This window comes from Carassius gibelio, chromosome B22, assembly GCF_023724105.1.
Source record: "Carassius gibelio isolate Cgi1373 ecotype wild population from Czech Republic chromosome B22, carGib1.2-hapl.c, whole genome shotgun sequence".
Classification (NCBI taxonomy): Eukaryota; Metazoa; Chordata; class Actinopteri; order Cypriniformes; family Cyprinidae; genus Carassius; species Carassius gibelio.
In genome coordinates this window covers 14,278,462-14,295,224 of record NC_068417.1, presented here as the reverse complement: position 1 = coordinate 14,295,224, position 16,763 = coordinate 14,278,462, and the positions used below count along the sequence as shown (strand labels likewise).

Genomic DNA, 16,763 nt, shown 5'->3' with positions numbered 1-16,763 from the left:
CTTTAACACAGTTACATCTGTACACCACCGTTCATTGATGTAAAAGCATGTCCCGCCGCCGCGCGATTTCCTAGTGGATTCTGATTCGCGATCCGCTCTAAACAGCTGAAAGCCCGGCAGATGGAGCGCGCTGTCCGGTATGGTGTCATTCAGCCAGGTTTCCGTGAAACACAGAGCAGCAGAGTGTGTGAAATCCTTATTAGTCCGAGAAAGCAGAAGGAGTTCGTCCGTTTTGTTGGGTAGAGAGCAGAGATTTGCCAGATGGATGCTAGGCAACGGCGTTCGAAATCCGCGCTTCCTGAGTCTGACGAGCGCTCCCGCTCGCTTCCCCCGTCTGCGCGTCCTGAAGCGCTTGATCAGCGCCGCCGCTCCTCCGATAACAACGTTCACTAAAACATCTGAATAATTGAAATCCGGAAAAACATCTTGTGGTGCGTTCTGCCGAATGTTCAGCAGTTCTTCCCTGGTGAAACTGATGGCAGGAATATAACTAAAGACAGGACAAACTAACAAAAACACAAAAACATATGCGGAGCTCGTCACGGAGGCAGCCATCCTGTATCGGCGCCAGCGATCATCAGTTGTTGTCTAACAAGTAAGTCACCTCTTTTTTCAACAAGTACCGTTTCATAGGGTTTACCCTATACGCATGCTGTTTAATTGGTAGAGCGGACCCCACATCAATATCGTGTTCAATAACGGTAGTGCAACTAGGCACATCAGAAAAAAAGTGAGGAAAAGACTCCACCAACCGAAGAATGTCAGTTTTCTGAGACTGAGATAGATGCGGTAAATGATTAACCAATTTTGGATACATTTCAGAATTATTCAATCGTCCTTCAATAACCCCTCGAGAAGGACCGTGAACACAATCATCCCCCAAACAATTCAAGGAGGAACTCTCTGAAGAGGAAATCCCCTCCTCACTCAAATGTGAAGAAACGTCTGGCACAGCTGTTACTAAGCCCACAGAAGATGCAGGAGAAAAATAAGGTTTTAAAAGGTTAATGTGGCAAACCTGTACTCCTTTGCGTCGTTCTGGGGTTTTCAAAAGATAATTCTGTCCAGAAAGGCATTTGAGGACCAGATAAGGACCTGCAAAACGGGCTTGAAAAGGGTTACTTACAAGTGGCAACAAAGCTAACACTTGGTCTCCAACCTTAAATTTCCGATCCACTGCTCGTTTGTTAAACAACCTCTTCATCTTACACTGTGACTTCCCCAGTTTTCTCTGAGCAATTGTTGAGCCTCATACAGCCGATATCGAAAACCACTCACAAAATCCAGCACGTTTTGGGAGGGTTCAGAAGGAATCCAGTTGTCAGCTAAAACTGCAGTAGGACCACAAACTTCATGACCAAATACCAAGTCATTTGGACTAAATCCAATGCTCTCGAGTAACCTCTCTAACTCCCATAAGCAACCAAGGCAGCCCCTCCTCCCAATCAGACCCAAGCTCCACACAGTATGACCGTAACAAGGACTTCAGGGTCTGATGAAATCTCTCGAGGGCCCCTTGACTCTGAGGATGGTATGCACTGGAAATATTATGACTGATTTTCAGTTGTCGCAAAGCCTTCGCAAACTGACGACTCATAAAATTAGAGCCCTGGTCAGACTGGATGACTCTAGGAATGCCAAATGTTGACATAAAGGCAGTTAAAGCTTTGAGAATGGATTTTGTATTGATGGACCTAACGGGATATACAGCTGGATACCTGGTAGATAGACACATAACTGTGAGTAGATAAAAATGACCAGATTTTGATCTAGGTAAAGTACCTACGCAATCAATTTGCAAATACTCAAATGGTTTTGATATAGCTGGAATAGGTTGGAGAAGAGCCACAGGGATTTTCTGGTTTGGCTTACCAGTGAGTTGGCACACATGACAAGTTCTAATATATTTTGCCACGTCTCTTTTTAAGCCAGGCCAAAAGAACCTGCATTGCAATCGATCATACGTTTTCCTCACCCCCATATGTCCAGCCACTCCATCATGAGCTAACCCGACCACAGACTGTCTGAATTTAAGAGGAACTACCACCTGAACATAAACCTTAGTAAGGGGTTCAGATTCACTGACCCAACGTCTCAGCAACATCCCATCTTTTAGGAAGTAGCAAGAAGGTAACGGAGTCTCAATATCTCCCTCAATACGAACCATTGAGAACAAAGGTTTAAGTGTTATATCAGCTAACTGTTCTTGGATCAGGTTCTCTCTAGAGACATGAAAAATAGAGGATAAAAGATCCGCTGATACTTCTTTCTCCCGAGAGAAAAAATACTCAGAAAATAAATCTGATGATTCAGAAATGGTGTTATCTGCCAAGGTCATACCAAGTGGTTCTTTAACTGTCCCTCCATCAATCTGATTTGATGGAACAAAACTACCTCTATCTACAGCATCCTCAGAATGAACAAGTAACGACTTCTCCACGGTTACCTCACTGTCAGGATGTAGATCAAGTTCACCTTCACACGGTCGGTCAGCTTTAAGTTGTTTTCCTCTGGCTCGGGTGACAGCACAGGAAGGAAACACATGGGGAAATCTCTTCCCACATTCATCAGGAACGTCTGCAGACATGGGTGTGGAAACAACAACAGCAGATGGTACAGATTTTGATGTACCCCAGACATTTCCTCGAGCAAGATTGTTCCCCAGGATAAAAGAAACCCCTGGCACAGTGTCGGATATCGCCAAGTAGTAAGGCACGAGGACACAGGATTGCCAACAAAAAAGGGGTTTTATTTTACCCAAAAATAAGAAAAAGGTCTCAAGGGAAGGGAAGACCGTACTCCAACAATTACATCACCAGTCACAAGATCAGAGGTAAGATGTACCTTGTGTAAGGGAACTTTTAAGAAAGTCATTTCTATCCCCCTAATTAACACATCCTTCCCGGTCGCAGTCTGAGCGGAAAGTGGAAGAACTCCCTTTAGCAGAAATGATTGAGAAGCTCCAGTGTCTCTCAGAATCTTCAGAGAAACTTTTCCTTCCTGTCCTAGCAAAGACACACTACCGTTAGTAATACATGGAGCATACTCCGTATAATTATCTCCAACATCTACCTGATGGGAGAGCCCGTTCTTAGTCTCAAATTTCTGTTGGTGAACATGAACCTCCAGCGGTTTAAGTCCAACCAATCCAACTGGCTTAGCAGACTTCTTTAAAGCGTTCAGTGACGTTAAGGTCTGTCTGATTAATTCAGAGATTTTATGTCCTACCTTGTGACAATAAAAGCAGATCACTTTACCTTTCTTCTCTGATAAATTCGGACTTGCCACAGGGGCACACCTCACACCATATTTGATGTACTCACTGGAGGCGTCCACCGATTCCGAGATAACCTTCTACTCGGGTCACCTAAACCTCTATCAGAAAAAGAAACTCTGTGAGTCAGAACAAATTCATCAGCCAACACCGCTGCATCAGCTAATGTAAGAGCCTTCTGCTCATTCAAATAAGTAGACACAGACCCTGGTACACAGTTTTTAAATTCTTCTACAAGAATTAACTCCCTTAACTGGTTAAAGGTTTCTGCTTTCTGAGACTGACACCACCGAGCAAATTCAACAAATTCTACCAGAATTCCTTTGGCTATCAACTGGCTTTTAACAGCCTTTAACAAATCCTCCTTGCGCTTCTTATCATTGCTAGTCAAAATGATCGCTTGACTCTCTGCGATTTCTAAAAGTTGTTCTTTGGTGCACCTATCTAGAAACTTCTCAGAAAGTTCTACATTCAATCCCTGAATGGAAGTCATCTTGAACTAGTTTAATACAAAATGAAGATTAGTTAATAAGTTGACCACAATAAAACCAAATAATTCTGATAAAACACTTCCAAGACCAATGTCAGAAAACAGCCTAAACAAATAACTATTCAATTACCTAGCTCAATCCACTATACCACTAGAACCCTCATAAAGATCAAGTGAATTAATAAGCCCAAGACATAAATCCTGCTTTTATTCTTCAAATTAATCAGACAGACCTTAACGTCACTGCAACAATTTCAGTGTTATAAGGAGGACGATAAATGCACAATTTTAATAGGAATATAAGCTCTGTATAACCACTCAATGCAGTGCTAATTTACTTCAGTAGACAATCGGTCATACTCATTAGGTTACAACAGCTGTTTCAAATGTATCTGCTTCATCGATCAGCGCTATTGTCCCCAACAGAAGATTGTAGTGTAAACTAATTAAATTTTATATTTTAACCGGTCTACACAATCATCTAATTCCTATATAAATGGGCAACTTAAACCACACGCGGAAACATGCTCTTTGTAATAAGATTAAACAAATCAGGGAGAAATATAAAGTACTCACCAGGATTTCAATCAGCTTTACATCTCCGATATACCTGCCTGTTGAAACTATATCCTAGCTAGTCTTCAAAGGACTGCCGGGCTCGAGGCGACTTGAAACGCTGAACCTCGTAACAACCATACTCCAAATGAGTTTAGCTGCGCGAGAAGCGTACCCCCACCCAGGATTTCCTTCAGAAAACTCCAAATAAAATACAAAACAAAATCAATAAAATACAAAAAAAAAATCAACAAAACAACAAACAGTGTTCCGATGGAAGGACCGCTCACACACAGCCCAGCTGAAACACTCTAACTAACCGGAGTGAAAACTGACTCTTACAGAAATCCTGAAGAGACAATAAAAATACTCCCTCAGAAAAAGCTAAAAAAAAATCTCGAACGAGGCCCCATTTTTATGTTACGGCTGGCTCGTAGACCGCAACATAAAAGAGGCAGACAACATATTCTTTAACAATAAAACAATTTATTATCAAACCAAATAAACAACAAAAGAAACTGACGTCTAGGGGAAAAATAGGACACACGCGTGTGGTTATTAAATAAACAAATATAGCAAAGGGGATGATTAATGAGAAAATAAAAATGTACAAATGACAAAGTTGGGAGAAGTGAGGGCGAAGCTAGCCTCCTCGCATTACAAGTCACCGGTCTTTATACTCTGGTGAGTTAGTCGAGGATTGAATACACCTGTTGCCCAATTAACATCTGCACTGTGTAGCAGAGCCAGCAGGGGCAAACCGGCAGGAGTAACAGTAGTAAAAATATTGTGATGGTAGTAAAATAGGTGGTAAAAAGGTAGTACATTCAATTTAAGAATCTCTGTATAAACCCTGAAAAGTGGATAAAATGTCTGAGAACGTATAACTGGAATCCTTTGCAATAAGATGTTTTTTAAATGCTAGTCACATTCTTAAGAGTTTTACTTCAGTTTATCTTTGACATTCCTGTTAGCATAATAAGTCTGAGTCATCGTTGTCTTAAAAGACATGAAAAGTGTTGTTTTTCTAAAATTCAAGGTAGTATCCTGCATTTATGATTGGCCGTGCTCATTTTAGTGAACAATGACTGCTGAAAATTGCATTTATTTATTTTTATTCATACATATGTTTTCAATATCTCAATCAAATTCAGTAAGGTCTCCTACTTTTCCTCCTTCTGCTTGTTTGTCAGTGGCACCTACAGACAACCCAAAGACTCTTTTCAGAGCCACATCGCCCAGTGTCCCTGGCTTTGTAAGTATGTTTCTACTGACTGTCAGACACCTTTTATCTATTTGGGTTAAGATGAATAAAATTTACATTGTGCAGCAAATCAGTGTCATCAGTTTCTTAATAAACACATAAAATATGTTGTTCTTCTAAAGTACAATATAGCATCCTGCATTAATGACTAGTAGTGTTGTCAAAAGTATCAATATATTGATACTGGAGTATTTGAAACAATATACAGTATCACTTTTGTAAGTGATCTGTTAGGCAGTCATCTTGCATTTCTGATTTACCATGTTCATAATATACTGTTTAGTCAATAATTATTAATGAAAATAATACATGTTAATATGTAAAGACATTTGTAATATCTCACTCATATTGTGTCAACAGCAACTACATACACCCCAAAAGCTCTTTTCAGAGCTACTCGCCCACCATCACCCAGCATTGTAAGTAGGTTTCAACTGTCAGACAACTTCTAATTATTTTGGTGTATATCAAATTAAAGCTACATTCTGCAACAAGTCTGAATCATCTGTGACTTAAAGACATGAAACGGGTTGTACTTCTAAAATACACTATAGAATCAATTTACGATTGGCCGTGCTCATTTAAAAGGCAGGTTTACACTAGGGCTGTGAAATTAATCACATTAGATTGTCATGTGCATCTAGTCAGTAAAGCCAGTCCTGTGATTAGAAGTAAATAGCCATCATCTGCTTTCAGATTGAGCGGCTGTCACTACACAGAGCCATAGCTCACTGACAATTAAGCAAAATCGCCCTAATCATCGCAGATGAATCGCATTCGATTTCAAATGCGACATCACCTAGTTTGTCGGTTAACTACGGCTCTGTGTAGTGAAAGCCGCTGAAAGCAGTGATGGTGATTTACTTCTAATCATGGGACCGGCTTTACTGACGATATATGCACGACAATCGAATGTGATTAATTGCACAGCCCTAGCTTACACGGTGCAATGTTTGCGGTTGTAAAAGCCAGTGATGGAGTACTCGAGTCCTGGACTCGGACTCGAGTCCGACTCGAGTCACTATTCTTTGGACTCGAGTCCGACTCGAGACTCCATTCTCTGGACTCGTGACTCGACTTGGACTCGTGGACTGATCACTCGTACTTGGACTCGGACTCAAGGATATATAAAATCGGACTTGAGCATTCATCACGTTGTTTTTGACTAAAAATGTTATAAAAAATGTTTCGTGCCCAAGACCGGCCGCTCACAGACATTGCTACCGCTCGGTCTCTTTGCTTGACAACACACTCACTGACGTCACTCACTTTACTTTCACTTTACTATTTTTCCAAAGCGCACTTGAAGCGCTCGGGCACTTGCGGGAAAGGATAAAGCTGATTGATTAGTTCTTGTCACATGACCCGCGGTGCGCTTGCGGCATTCTGAAAAGTTTAGATGTTTTTAACGCGATGTGGTGCGGACGCGCCTGGATGCTGCCGTTATGAGCGCGCATACGCTTCCATTATGAGCGAGCATACCGCGTGCCTACAGTACATTGGAAATAACGAACTTGAGCATGCAAAAGACGCGATATTTGAATGGCCCTTATCGTTACACTTTGCTTTCTGACCAAGCGCGTGCTGCCACACACACACATTCACTTGAACACATACAAACGCACTGACGCTAAATCACTCGATCACTCACAAAAAAACGCTCTCTCTCTCTCTCTCTCTCTCTCTCTCTCTCTCTCACACACACACACTCTCTCTCTCTCTCTCACACACACACACTCATTGTAATATGCACGTTTCTTTTTTTTCGCCGAGCGTATTTCTGTAATACAGTGTTAAAGGATTAGTTCACATAAAAATGAACATTTCCTAATCATTTACTCCTCCCAATGCCATCCAGGATATCCATGGCATTTTTTCTTAAATTATGTATTTTAAGGAAAACATTTCAGGATGTTTTCTTCATATAATGGACTTCAATGCCTACCAACTCAGTTGGTTGCTATTGTTTCCTCAAAAAAAATACAAAAAATTCCAATACGGGACTCGAGACTCGACTCGGACTCGAACTCTGGTAATGGTGACTCGACTTGGACTCGACTCGGACTCTTCTTTGGTGACTCGGACTTGGACTCGGACTCGAACACTGAGACTCGAGACTCGACTCGGACTCGACAGTTGGTGACTCGACTACAACACTGGTAAAAGCTAACAGGTGATTTATTTTCCTCTTTGGAGAAAATCGCAGATGCTCGCATGGTCGCAGCGTGTACAATGTGAGAATAAATATTGGCTTATCCGAGAATGTTACAAGGACATGCCGGTAATAAAAAAAAAAAAAAAATTTAAAAAGGCAAAATCAATTGGACACTGTCGGTTTAAATTTGTGGCATATGTGCAGTTAAACGAGACTATTTGCAGATACATCTGAAGACAAAAACCACATATTATGTATTAAAAATAGTCTATTTAGTTATTTTGGTTTAATTATACAGCCCTATTTTTTATTTGTTATTCCGAACTGTGCCAAATTTGCTGTTCAGCTTTATGAATGAATATACACTGTAAACCCCGACAAGTTAACTTAACTCAAATCGTTTGAGTAAACAGATTGCCTTGATTTAAACCCTGTAAGTTTTAAAACTTTGCATTCAAGTAATTAAGTGATTAACTAAGTGCTGATTGAGAATTAGTGATGAACAGCTGCTGTTAACAAACAGAATCACTGAAGAAAAGAGAAACACAAGAACTACTACAACTGACTTCAGACACAGACTTAGATGAAATCAACTGAAATAAAATACATGAAATCTCTCAAGATCTGATTAAACAACCCCACAAACAGCGTCACCAGCTCCACTTATTAATAACCAGACTGACTTTATTTCTGTCAGACGTCTACAGAAGATCTTATTGAGAATGAACTAAGGTTTAGATGTTGATTTATTGTTTCATTTGAAGTAACCATGTTAGAGATCAGTGTTTGCTTTAGTTGGGCTCTTGACCCTTGATTTCTGTCTTAGTCTTTTCTCTGGCTGTTATAACCGTGTGTTTCTAAAACACATTTGTTGTAACTCAAAAGCCCAGAAAAAATGCCATCAGGTGTTAATCTTTATCTAGATGTAGGTTGTTATACTTTATATTGGTGATGATAATCATCAATAATTGAACTGCTATGAGTCTAATCTCTGATGAAATATGTGTTGTGTAATTTGATTGATTATAGTAAAAGTGATTCGAAAGCCAGTGGTTCTGTAATAATCAGTTAATACAATGACTTTCCAAACAGTGTGGTCTTCCACGGTGTCAAACAGTCACACAAAAACATCAATAATCAGAATATGAACCTCAACAATGGTGACCATAAAAAAAAAAAAAAAAAAATGCTGCAGAGCATGCTGGGCGCCATGGATGAGTTTTGTACTACAATAGTACCCAGCATGCATTGCAGCATGTTTTTTTGTCACCATTGTTGAGGTTCATATTCTGATTATTGATGTCTGTGTCTGACCAACTACTGGGATGGAACACAAATGTATGTGTACAAAATTTTTATGAAGCCATTTTCATATTAACTGATTATCACAGACTCTTAGTGTCACTTGTATTAGATCCACTTCTACTAATTACACATTTGTTTCCTCAGAGATTAGACTCTGTACAGATCAATATTTGTGAATAATGAATAATTATCATCACCTATATGAAGTATAACAGCCTACGTCTAGGTACAGGTTAACACCTGATGGTATTTCTTCTGGGCTTTTGAGTTACAACAAATGTGTTTTAGAAACACACGGTTATAACAGCCAGAGAAAAGACTAAGACAGAAATCAAGGGTCAAGAGCCCAACTAAAGCAAACACTGATCTCTAACATGGTTACTTCAAATGAAACAATAAATCAACATCTAAACCTTAGTTCATTCTCAATAAGATCTTCTGTAGACGTCTGACAGAAATAAAGTCAGTCTGGTTATTAATAAGTGGAGCTGGTGACGCTGTTTGTGGGGTTGTTTAATCAGATCTTGAGAGATTTCATGTATTTTATTTCAGTTGATTTCATCTAAGTCTGTGTCTGAAGTCAGTTGTAGTAGTTCTTGTGTTTCTCTTTTCTTCAGTGATTCTGTTTGTTAACAGCAGCTGTTCATAACTAATTCTCAATCAGCACTTAGTTAATCGCTTAATCACTTAATTGCAATGTATATCTTCTTTCAGTGAACTCAACTGAATTAAGTTCAGAGTACTCATTACTGTTAGTTTTTTCAACTTAAACGGTTTAAGGCAATCAGTTTCCTCAAATGGTTTGAGTTAACATAACTTGTCAGGTTTGAGTAAGGCTGTGTCTGAATCAGCTGTTGTTCCTTTCTCTCTTTTCTTCAGTAATTATGTTTGTTAACAGCAGGTGTTCATCACTAAAGCTCAATTAATCACTTAATCACTTAATTGCAATGTATATCTTCTTTCAGGGAACTCAACTGAATTAAGTTCAGAATACTCATAACTGTTAGTTTTTTCAACTTAAATGGTTTAAGGCAATCGGTTTCCTCAAACGGTTTGAGTTAACATAACTTAAGGATATCTGTTTACTCAAACCGTTTGAGTTAAGTTTACTTGTCAGGTATTACAGTCAAGGCAATCGGTTTACTCAAACGATTTGAGTTAAGTTAACTTGTCGGGTTTTACAGTGTAAGAGCCAGTGATTATGTGATAGTTAATATAAAAATGACTTCATAAACATTTTGTACACATACACTTGTCTTCTATTCCAGTAACTGGTCAAACACAGACATCAATAATCAGAATATGAACCTCAACAATGGTGACAAAAAAACATGCTGCAATGCATGCTGGGTACTATTGTAGTACAAAACTCATCCATGGCGCCCAGCATGCTCTGCAGCATTTTTTTTATGGTCACCATTGTTGAGGTTCATATTCTGATTATTGATGTCTTTGTGTGACTGTTTGGAACTGCAGAAGACCAAACTGTTTGGAAAGTCTTTGTATTAACTGCTTATTACAGAACCACTGGCTTTCGAATCACTTTTACTATAATAAATCAGATTACACAACGCTTATTTCATCAGAGATTAGACTTCCAGCAGTTCAATAATTGATGATTATCATCACCAATATAAAGTAAAACAACCTACATCTAGGTACAGGTTAACATCTGATGGCTTTTCTTCTGGGCTTTTGAGTTACAACAAATATGTTTTAGAAACACATGGTTATAACAGCCAGAAAAAAGACTAAGACAGAAGTCAAGGGTCAAGAGCCCAACTAATACAAACAGTGATCTCTAACATGGTTACTTCAAATGAAACAATAAATCAACATCTAAACCTTAGTTCATTCTCAATAAAATCTTCTGTAGACGTCTGACAGAAATAAAGTCAGTCTGGTTATTAATAAGTGGAGCTGGTGATGCTGTTTGTGGGTTGTTTAATCAGATCTTGAGAGATTTCATGTATTTTATTTCAGTTGATTTCATCTAAGACTGTGTCTGAAGTCAGTTGTAGTAGTTCTTGTGTTTCTCTTTTCTTCAGTGATTCTGTTTGTTAACAGCAGTTGTTCATCACTAATTCTCAATCAGCACTTAGTTAATCACTTAATTACTTGAATGCAAGGTTTTAAAACTTACAGGGTTTAAATCAAGGCAATCTGTTTACTCAAACGGTTTGAGTTAAGTTAACTTGTCGGGTTTTACAGTGCAACAACTGCGACAGATTTGCTAAGTAACACGTTAATATCATCCACAGTCTACTTTAAGTACTTTTTGTTAATATTTATACCTCTGTGATTATGGTATTTTTCCTGAAATGTCTGCTATCAAGTATTACGCTAGCATAGAAACATAATTAACGTTATAGCATATTAGATTTGAGCCCTTATTAATGAAAGTTTGGCCTTTTAATTACATCTTATGCGTAAAGGATCGGTTTTGATCGTTTTGTAAATGTTTTTGATGGTAATTTGTCAATAGATAAATGAAGTAAAGTTAAGCTAATTAATTTAACCTAAAAATCTGCACTGTAGAGTCTATCAGTGACGTCACTCGCGGTCTAAAATGGGCTGAAACTATTTCAAACCACTGTTTCAAGCTTGTTCTGATTTATCATTGTAAACAAATATTGATAAAAAAATTGTACAGTGATTTCAGGAGTGTCTTAAAAACCCTCTAAAACAGAGGAGAAGTTCCAAGAAAATGTCTAACGGGAGCTGCTGACAGAGATAGAAAACACATGTGATGCTACAAAGCTTATTAAATAACTTCATATTTATTTTTTACAATATATCATCATGCATTTGTAAAATCTAAACATGTGAATTCTGGTATCTAAAGATTTTTGTATGTTTTCCATATTGCTATTTTTCTTTTCTGCATTTCCCCTATTCTCTAGTTTGTTTATTTCTAATAAGGAGCTGGAGGCCGTGAAGATACAGATCCATGATATTGTGGAGAAGCAGGCCCCGCTGAGCAAGTGGAGAGCTGTGCTGGAAATATTCAGGGGTTGATGCTCATAAGTCCAGGGTAAGTATACCGCTAACCCTACTACCACCTCTACTCTGTGTAGTTCTCTGCAAAGGCCCGGTGCACCCAGGACACGATCTTCCCAGATGTCCTTCACCCTATTTCATAGTGTAAGACATGATCCAGGCCCTGGGCGACGACCTCTCTCCATCCGCCGCCTCCGGTCTTCAGGATCTCCACCAGAACCCGATTCGCTCCACTTCGCGAGACAGAACACAACGCTGTGATCATCGGAGACTCCATCGTCCGGCACGTTTGCGCTATGTTAGCTGAAGGTAAAGTCCACACTGACTACTTCCCTGGTGCTCATGTTCTTGATATTTCTGCACAGATTCCCGTGATCCTGAAGAGTGAGGTGGGCATCAGAGTGGACGGAGACGCTGAAGAGGGACTTCAGGAGCCTGATCAAGACAGTGCGCAGCATATCCCCTGCATGATGATCATCGTGTCAGGACCACTTCCCACGTATAGATGAGGACATGAAAGGTTCAGCAGACTTTTTGCTTTAAACGAATGGTTATAGTCATGGTGTAAAGAACAGAAACTGCCTTTTGTTAATAATTGGAATCTTTTCTGGGAGCTAGGCTTTTTAGATCTCCTGTTGGACAACATCTCCAGGACACTTCGCTCCATATGACTAGTAAGCCAATTCTCAAATAACTGTTATGATGAATTTTGTTCTACACGCTCAAATAGAAGTACTACTACAATAAAGATTGTGTTTGTCCCAGTGTTAATTTTGACAGGCATTTTTGCTTTAGCATTAGTCTAAACTCCACCAAACTACTGTTATAAGCATGAGCCCCGTCAGACTGGTCGTGGCGGGGGTGTTGCAACAATATATAGTGATATTCTCAATGTTACCCAGAAAACAGGATACAGGTTTAACTCTTTCGAAATACTTCTGCTTAATTTTAGACTGTCAGACATGCAAAAGAAATCTAATTTATCTCTTGCTCTGGCTACTAGGGGTGTGATGAGACACTTATCCCACAAGATGAGACGAAACACGAGACTGGGTTCATGAGAGCGAGACGATATATATATATATATTTTTTAAGAAATCCTCAATGATAAAATACATATTTCATTTTTCTCTACTCCTTTTTCGTAGTACATACATTTTCACATCAATTTATTAAACATTAAAAAAAAAACATATTTAGGGCCCTAATTTTTTCCCCAGCATATTATTTTTTATTATTATTGTTAACAAATTCTGTATTTTAGCATGTCTAACTATTTGAATGCATAACACAACTTAATTTATTCATTTTATTTTTTCTTAAAGGTAGCCTTACTGACATAGATATAATACCTCAAAGTGTAATTACTGACCACTTCCTTGTATCGTGCATGCTGCATATTAGTGATATTAACTATATTTCCAAAATGAGCATTATGAGTTTAAGAGCCTTACATTACATTTATAACAATCATTGTTAATGTTTGAATTGTATTTCAGGGCAGTTTGTGAAAAGAGATAATCAAGAGAAGTCAGTTCCAGATCCACCCTCCACACCAGACCTCTCTCTCACGAGGATCGCTGTCTACAAGCATATTGTGTTCTTCAGCTCTTCAGACTTCGGTGGATGCAGTTATTACTCAGGGACATGAACACTAGAATATTGCAAGAATAGAGAAAGTAAGAATTACTTAAGATTTTAGAATTTAATGTTAATTGCTTAAACATATACAGTATTGTTCAAAATAATAGCAGTACAATGTGACTAACCAGAATAATCAAGGTTTTTAGTATATTTTTTATTGCTACGTGGCAAACAAGTTACCAGTAGGTTCAGTAGATTGTCAGAAAACAAACAAGACCCAGCATTCATGATATGCACGCTCTTAAGGCTGTGCAATTGGGCAATTAGTTGAAAGGGGTGTGTTCAAAAAAATAGCAGTGTCTACCTTTGACTGTACAAACTCAAAACTATTTTGTACAAACATTTTTTTTTTTCTGGGATTTAGCAATCCTGTGAATCACTAAACTAATATTTAGTTGTATGACCACAGTTTTTTAAAACTGCTTGACATCTGTGTGGCATGGAGTCAACCAACTTGTGGCACCTCTCAGCTGTTATTCCACTCCATGATTCTTTAACAACATTCCACAATTCATTCACATTTCTTGGTTTTGCTTCAGAAACAGCATTTTTGATATCACCCCACAAGTTCTCAATTGGATTAAGGTCTGGAGATTGGGCTGGCCACTCCATAACATTAATTTTGTTGGTTTGGAACCAAGACTTTGCCCGTTTACTAGTGTGTTTTGGGTCATTGTCTTGTTGAAACAACCATTTCAAGGGCATGTCCTCTTCAGCATAGGGCAACATGACCTCTTCAAGTATTTTAACATATGCAAACTGATCCATGATCCCTGGTATGCGATAAATAGGCCCAACACCATAGTAGGAGAAACATGCCCATATCATGATGCTTGCACCTCCATGCTTCACTGTCTTCACTGTGTACTGTGGCTTGAATTCAGAGTTTGGGGGTCGTCTCACAAACTGCCTGTGGCCCTTGGACCCAAAAAGAACAATTTTACTCTCATCAGTCCACAAAATGTTCCTCCATTTCTCTTTAGGCCAGTTGATGTGTTCTTTGGCAAATTGTAACCTCTTCTGCACATGCCTTTTTTTTAACAGAGGGACTTTGCGGGGGATTCTTGAAAATAGATTAGCTTCACACAGACGTCTTCTAACTGTCACAGTACTTACAGGTAACTCCAGACTGTCTTTGATCATCCTGGAGGTGATCATTGGCTGAGCCTTTGCCATTCTGGTTATTCTTCTATCCATTTTGATGGTTGTCTTCCGTTTTCTTCCACGTCTCTCTGGTTTTGCTCTCCATTTTAAGGCATTGGAGATCATTTTAGCTGAACAGCCTATCATTTTTTGCACCTTTTTATAGGTTTTCCCCTCTCTAATCAACTTTTTAATCAAAGTACGCTGTTCTTCTGAACAATGTCTTGAACGACCCATTTTCCTCAGCTTTCAAATGCATGTTCAACAAGTGTTGGCTTCATCCTTAAATAGGGGCCACCTGATTCACACCTGTTTCTTCACAAAATTGATGACCTCAGTGATTGAATGCCACACTGCTATTTTTTTGAACACACACCTTTCAACTAATTCAACTAATTGCCCAATTGCACAGCCTTAAGAGCGTGCATATCATGAATGCTGGGTCTCATTTGTTTTCTGAGAATCTACTGAACCTACTGGTAACTTGTTTGCCACGTAGCAATAAAAAAATATACGAAAAACCTTGATTATTCTGGTTAGTCACATTGTACTGCTATTATTTTGAACAATACTGTATATATTTAGATATATTTTTGTGGCAGTGTGAACTGGCCATAATGCTGTATGATAGGTGTGAGATTCATTAAACTTGATTTGCTATAATACATCTGTTCATAAGCTATTGCATATTATTTTCAATGAATTATTTGTAGTGGTTTGGTTAAGGGTGTGATTAGCTGAAGATTATTGTGGGATCTTGTGATTAGTTGATGAATGTGTGCATTGTTAATGATAATATTTAAATGCAATGTACTGAGTGCCTACTAAGACTTGCATGTTGTGCATAATGTTTTGACCCTGGATGCTTACAGAAGGGTATAGATATTTCAATATATGGAAATGTATTTATTATTAATATATCTCAATCTATGTGCTTCTGTATGGGCTGAATGCTTTCATTCATATTTCGCTGAATATCCTGTTTTTATTAATAATCTGGGTGTATTACTGTTCATATTTGCTTGTTAATAAATTAACTGAATTAATTTCGACTATGTATTCATCATTCACAGCTGCTGAAACATCCTTTAAATTAGTTTGGGCATATGAGGACATACATTAGGTTCAAGTGCTGCATGTCCGCCCATAGAATAATTATTTAAAAAAATGACCAACTGATTACCAGCACACGACCACCGATCCGCGACGTTGCCACAACGTCGCAGTTACTTACTGGCAACGTCACAAAGTTACGTTGTGGCGACGTATACGCACCTTTCACTTTTCCGGTTGCCACGACGTAACTAGTTACGTCGCCACGACGAAACTTTGGTCACCAGATTACGTCGCAGTTACGTAACAGTTACGTAATGTTGTTAGCAGGGTAGGCCTATTTAAAATACAGTTGCTAAAATACATAAAAATAAATACATTGAGATTTACTGCTTTATTGTCATATACACTTCAGTGCACAGCCAGCCAGGGTCTGAAACACACAGACATCAGTTCTCAGATACGCGCAATGCGTTATTAATCTGAAGCAGAATCAGAAATAATAGTTTAATAATCGAAAGAAAACTAAATAATTACTTTCATTACAATTTCAGATAGCCTATACATACATGCAACTTATTTAGATACAACAAATAATATTACAACAAAATATAATATTAATCAAACTTCACAATAACGCTAAAACAATGCAATCCCAGCTAACAAAAAAAGGTCCCCAGGACGTCCCCTAAATGGCCTCTGCGAACGTCCCCCGGACGTCAGCGTGTAGGGTCCGCTTGACGTCGAGCGGACGTTCGCGAAGACGTCCCGCGGACGTTCAAGGGGACGTTCACAGGACGTGCAGCGGACATTCGGGACGTTTAGGGGACTTTCACTTTAAATCCCCTGAATGTCATTTTATTGTACTTTTAAGCTAATC

The 16,763-nt window shown here is 38.8% G+C and overlaps 1 long non-coding RNA gene across 3 annotated transcripts; it reads left to right on the top strand.

Annotated features, from left to right (window-relative positions):
* Positions 1-11,114: 11,114 nt before the first annotated feature.
* Positions 11,115-15,848, top strand: LOC127987176 (uncharacterized). 3 transcript variants are annotated; one of them, XR_008161087.1, is made up of 3 exons: positions 11,115-11,789; positions 11,947-12,717; positions 13,543-15,848. It is a non-coding gene; the product is annotated as an uncharacterized LOC127987176 (long non-coding RNA). The 3 variants fall into 3 exon arrangements; XR_008161085.1 differs by lacking the exon at positions 11,115-11,789 and having other exon boundaries at positions 11,805-12,077; positions 12,187-12,717; XR_008161086.1 differs by lacking the exon at positions 11,115-11,789 and having other exon boundaries at positions 11,805-12,717; positions 13,543-13,722; positions 14,732-15,848.
* The last annotated feature ends 915 nt before the right edge of the window (positions 15,849-16,763 follow it).